Source organism: Aedes albopictus, chromosome 3, assembly GCF_035046485.1.
Source record: "Aedes albopictus strain Foshan chromosome 3, AalbF5, whole genome shotgun sequence".
NCBI classification, from domain to species: domain Eukaryota; kingdom Metazoa; phylum Arthropoda; class Insecta; order Diptera; family Culicidae; genus Aedes; species Aedes albopictus.
This window is the reverse complement of record NC_085138.1, coordinates 94,171,796-94,177,803: the sequence shown is the minus strand read 5'-3', so window position 1 is coordinate 94,177,803 and position 6,008 is coordinate 94,171,796. Positions and strand designations below refer to the sequence as shown.

The 6,008-nt window shown below is 38.3% G+C and overlaps 1 long non-coding RNA gene across 1 annotated transcript in view; it reads left to right on the top strand.

Annotated features, from left to right (window-relative positions):
* The window catches only part of LOC134291749 (uncharacterized), a 401,595-nt gene that overhangs the window by 188,268 nt on the left and 207,319 nt on the right, over window positions 1-6,008 (top strand). The window lies entirely within an intron of this gene.

Sequence of the window (6,008 nt, the reverse complement as noted above, 5' to 3'; positions counted from 1 at the left end):
CGTGCGCACTCGGCAGAGTTTTGCTCTTCCCGCGATGTCAAAGTTGAGCTAAACTGAAAGTACGTTCAATGCCAACCAGTAAGGTTGGTTCACGCGGGTGGGAACAACAGCAGAATAGATGGCTGCGTCCTTATAAGAGCCACACTGGGCCAAAAACTCATCCTAAAGCTTACGTTGATTTTTAGATTACATTGCAAGTTCACAGCCAAACAGACGATTCAAAACATAGTCACGGAAACATACTCGCCTAACACGCTAAGATCAATTTGCCTTTTTTTCCAAAAAAGTGCTCAACCGCAAATATGCGTAAATGATACTCAATAGGTAAACAAAACTCAAATATGGGTAATGTGGACCCACATATGAGTAATTGTAATCCAAATATGAGTTAATAATATCCATAAATGCGGTTGTGCACTTTTCCAAAATGAGTTTTATTTACACATATTTGCGTAAAGTTTACGCAAATTTGAGTAAAATTTACCCATATTTTAGAAAAATAGGTAAACTGATCTTAGCGTGAATGCCAACCTAATGCGAACCATGAACTAGATGGCGGTAGGGGGTAAACATCAAACTCTTTAACAATATCGATGCGAGCAGCACCAGGTGGACCCGAGGAACAGTTGGTTGGTGTACCACAGACAAACAGACAGCCAACCCTAATACAAAAATATGATACAATGTGTTTTACAACAATAGAGTTAATAAACTATAGAGGACGAATGTCGCTGGTGTTCCCTTTGTTCTCGCTCGGAAACATGTCGGGTATCTATCTGTCAAACTGCATACTTTTTCGCTTTGACACTTATACCCCTGCCTATCTCCGCCAGCAAGAGATGTTGCGGCGGCGACGCCAGCGACATTCTTCCTCTATAGTTTATTAGCTCTATTTTTACAACCCTTTCGGGCTATTATCTCGTTCATACACGAAATCATACAATCATTCACCTAATTGTCAGTGTAAATTACATTTTTATTAGGGCACTCTTCAAAAGGATTTGGCTCATGCATTCAACAATATATTTCAATTTCATTTTCACCAGAGGCGCTAGTGTTTGATCGCTTTCACATTTGATAATGAACACCTTGGGGGCCATGCACAAATTATGTCACGCTTCTAGGAGGGAGGGGGGTTTTGAATAACGTGACGACTCATACAAATAATTTTGAAGTCTCATACAAAAAGTGTGACATAGGGGGGAGGGGGGGTTAAAAATGGTCGATTTTTGCGTGACATAATTTGTGTATCACCCCTTGCGGATGATGAGAACGAATATTACAGGTGTACGATAGGAATGATTAGAGTGTTATGTCTGCTTGTTTGTGGTTCAAACGTTTGAAATAATTCTGGAGCAACATTTGAAAAGGGCGCAAGAGGTCATGTGTCTTTTTTCGAAAATGCTCCGTAGGGCATAACAGCAGCCCGCCCACGCAAATGAACACCGTTATCCGAAAGATCGATGTTTGCTCTATCTGATAACGGTCTTAGTTTTTGTGAATAAGCTGATGGGGGCTCAGGAGCGACGTGTGAAGTCATTGTTTATCAATGCTTGTATGCTCCCAAACACCAAAGATCACAGAATTGAGATAAAAAAATCAACTTTTTAAGGTTTTTTCTGATTACAAATGTGATATGTAATGTTTTCTTCAATTTTATTTGCACACATTGTTCGGAGAAGTTGTAGCAAATAAGTAAATCTTAAAATTTGTGCCAAAAGAATTAAGTTTTGACAAGATTGTACACACCATATTTCGGTTTTTTCGTCCAGCAAAATGAATGGGGCACGCTCGGTGTAGTACTAGATTTGTAGTAATGAGCTGAATTTTAGTATGGTGAGAAGGTCAATGGGGCACGTTCGGTGTAGTACTAGATTTGTAGTAATGAGCTGAATTTTAGTATGGTGAGAAGGTCAATTCTCCGTTTCTGCAATGAAATGGTGCAAAAAGCGTGGGTATTATGATTCCTTGCCTAAATTGATGCTGTTTGAGCAAAACTTTGGATAACTATGTTGTTTATGTTGCAAGAAATGGAGAAAACAACAACACTGTTACCCAAAGTTTTGCTCAAACAGCATCAATTTAGGCAAGGAATCATAATACCCACGCCTTTTGCACCATTTCATTGCAGAAACGGAGAATTGACCTTCTCACCATACTAAAATTCAGCTCATTACTACAAATCTAGTACTTCACCGATCTGTCCTATAGGAGGCAATCAGTGAAGTACTAGATTGAAAGTAGTGAGCTGGATTTTTGTATGGCGAGATGATCAATTCTCCATTTCTGCAATGAAATGGGGCAAACAGCGTGGGTTCCCAACTAACATTTATTGTGAATGTAAACGTCAACAAAGCGTCCTTAATACGGCTTGATGCTGAGTTACTGTGTTGTACATATGGACGGAAGCTTCTATGCAAGCCCTATACCAATGAATCTGGCGAACTTAATCAGCTTGTACATGCTGTGCGATCAGCTTCTATGCCACCTAGTCATAGCTCTTTTCTCGGCTCCTATGTAACCACTAAATGAATAACATCTTGAGAAGGCGCTTTTTCAGCCTTTTCGCAGTTGTTAAATAATAGTCTTACGGCATCCCCAAATTAAACGATTAAATATAATTAGGTTATGGATACCGTGATGCAATACATGTGGAACTGGAATTATCATTTTTAAAATTGAATAATTAAAGTACTTGCCGCTACTTGGAATCGAACTCCCGATCTCCGTATCCACTGGTCCCGATGATGTCCTCGCTGCCACACTGCTATATATAAATAACATAGAAAATAGCCCGTTTTGTTTTACTCCAGACAAGGCTTCATAATTGTGCCACAAGAAACCTTACCCAACTTCATCTTGCTGTAAAAGCTTGTGAAACGTCAAACGCAATAATGTTTACATTGAACAAGCTGTGTGGTTGCGCCAACAGATTCTTCTTCACAGCTTCTAGCTGAAAGAGTGTTCTTTAAACGCCTACGAAGCGCTGCTGTTTTGTGTCTTGGCAACATTACAAAACGTACTGTATAAAATCAGCTGTTGTAGTGGCTGGGACTCTTACTCGATTTGCACATCTTCCAGCATTGAATTAAAGTGCAATAAAAGCAACCCAAATAATTTCACAGCACATACATGGATAGCTGTAAAGAATTTGTGTAGTAGCTATATATCCCGCTTAAAGTTTGTTTTGACAATAATGTTTATATCCGACAAGCCGTGTTGGTAAACCAACAGTTTCTTTATTACAGCTTCTAGCCGTAATGAAATCGCAAAACGGCCTTTAAAGCGCTGCTGGTTTGGGGATTTGTCAGTATAATGAATTGTACTGTATAGTAGCAGCTGTTTTGTTAGTGGGGACTCCTATTCGATGTGTTCAAGTTTTCACATCTTCCGGGAAATCTCCCGGAGTTGGAATAGGGTGGAGTAAAGGCAGCCCCAGTGACAAGTAATGGATTTCTGAAAACCGAGTTTGGTAGCTGTATGGTGCTTGTTTTGCAGTCGTGTATTAGCTTATGATTTATATTTGACTAGCTTTCCTTTTATTCAGCGTTGACTGCTTTTACTCGATGGTTACACAACAGAAAGCAAATGACTGAAGCTTATAGCGCTGAAAATGTTAGTTGGGTTATATGATTTATTGACTAATTTGATGCTGTTTGAGCAAAAGTTTGGATAACTGTGTTGTTGAAGTTGCAGAAAAAAATAATACAACAACACAGTTATTCAAACTTTTGCTCAAATAGCATCAAATTAGCCAATAAATCATATGACCTACGCTGCTTGCACCATTTTATTGCAGAAATGGAGAATTGATCATCTCACCATACAAAAATCCACTGTGTTGTTGAAGTTGCAAGAAATAAATAATACAACAACCCAGTTACCCAAACTTTTGCTCAAATAGCATCAAATTAGTCAAGAAATCATATAACCCATGCTGTTTGTACCATTTCATTACAGATATGGAGAACTGATCATCTCACCATACAAAAATCCAGATGATCGATTCTTCATTTCTGCAATGAAATGGTGCAAACAGCGTGGGTTATATGATTTCTTGCCTAATTTGATGCTGTTTGAGCAAAAGTTTGGTTTACTGTGTAGTTGAAGTTGCAAGAAATAAATAATACAACAACACAGTTACCCAAACTTTTGCTCAAACAGCATCAAATTAGGCAAGAAATCATATAACCCACGCTGTTTGCACCATTTCATTGCAGAAATGGAGAATCGATCATCTCACCATACAAAAATCCAGCTCACTACTTTCAATCTAGTACTTCACTGATTGCCTCCTATTCTCCGTTTCTGCAATGAAAAGGTGTAAAAAGCGTGGGTATTATGATTCCTTGCTTAATTCGATGCTGTTTGAGCAAAACTTTGGATAACTATGTTGTTTATGTTGCAAGAAATGGAGAAAACAACAACACTGTTGCCCAAAGTTTTGCTCAAACAGCATCAAATTAAGCAAGAAATCATAATACCCACGCTTTTTGCACCATTTCATTGCAGAAACGGAGAATAGGAAGCAATCAGTGAAGTACTAGATTGAAAGTAGTGAGCTGGATTTTTGTATGGTGAGATGATCAGTTCTCCATATCTGTAATGAAATGGTACAAACAGCATGGGTTATATGATTTCTTGACTAATTTGATGCTATTTGAGCAAAAGTTTGGGTAATTGGGTTGTTGTATTATTTATTTCTTGCAACTTCAACAACACAGTTACCCAAACTTTTGCTCAAACAGCATTAAATTACGCAAGAATCCATATAACCCATGCTGTTTGCACCATTTCATTGTAGAAATGGAGAACTGATCATCTCACCATACAAAAATCCAGCTCACTACTTTCAATCTAGTACTTCACTGATTGCTTCCTATTGACCTTCTCACCATACTAAAATTCAGCTCATTACTACAAATCTGGTACTTCACCGATCTGTCCTATTGCTGGAACGCCATCAGCAAACTGTAGTGTGCCGAAAACTCAGTAATGATAGCTGAAATTCAGTAAAGTTAAAAATTGCAGAGCATCAGCAAGAGAGTTGTAAAACACTTAGCATTTTCCTAGACACATTTTGCGCGCTCCTGCCCGAGACACTGGAGCGAGCAGAAGGGGAACGTTCAAAAATTACGTCCAACATTTGGGGGAGGGGGGGGGGGTGTCTAGAAAAGTGTGACAGTACGTGTATTGGGTATAGGAAAAGTGCGTGACAGAGGGGGGAGGGGGGGTCTAGAAATCCCAAAAAACGATGGACGTAATATTTGAATCTTCCCAAGGACGTGAAAATTCATCCAAAAAATGTATATTTTTCATCGCGGTTTGCATTAAAATGGAATGCGCCACTTCTATAATAAGCGTTCATCGCGTTTACTGTCTCTGGATACCGAAAATTAACTTCAAACGAACATTTTTATTAATTTTTGTTTCGTCTGAAAAAAAAAAAACATTTCGGCCAGACTCGAGCTCGGACACAATTGCTGAACGACCAGCAAAAAAAGCTAGCAAACCGCATTACTGAAAAATCAGCAAGAAATATTTTACTGGATGGATCGCTGGTTTTAGCAAAATTTTGCTGGTTTTTGACATGCTGTAAAACCAGCGATCCATCTAGTATTGTTGTTTTCTCCATTTATTGTAACATAAACAACATAGTTATCCAAAGTTTTGCTCAAACAGCATCAAATTAGGCAAGGAATCATATTACCCACGATTTTTGCACCATTTCATTGCAGAAACGGAGAATGGACCTTCTCACCATACTAAAATTCAGCTCATTACTACAAATCTAGTACTACACCGAACATGCCCCATATGTGATAAAAATTTCCAGGCTTTCGGAATTAGTTATGAATTTAACCTGTTAATTTATAACATGGAAAAAGAATTTTATTATCAGCATTACATACCGGTGATTATAAATAACAGCACTACGAAAAATAGCTTTTTGTTTAATTTGCAGTCATTTTTGATTATCACTTCTACATTCCAATAAAGAAAAATCA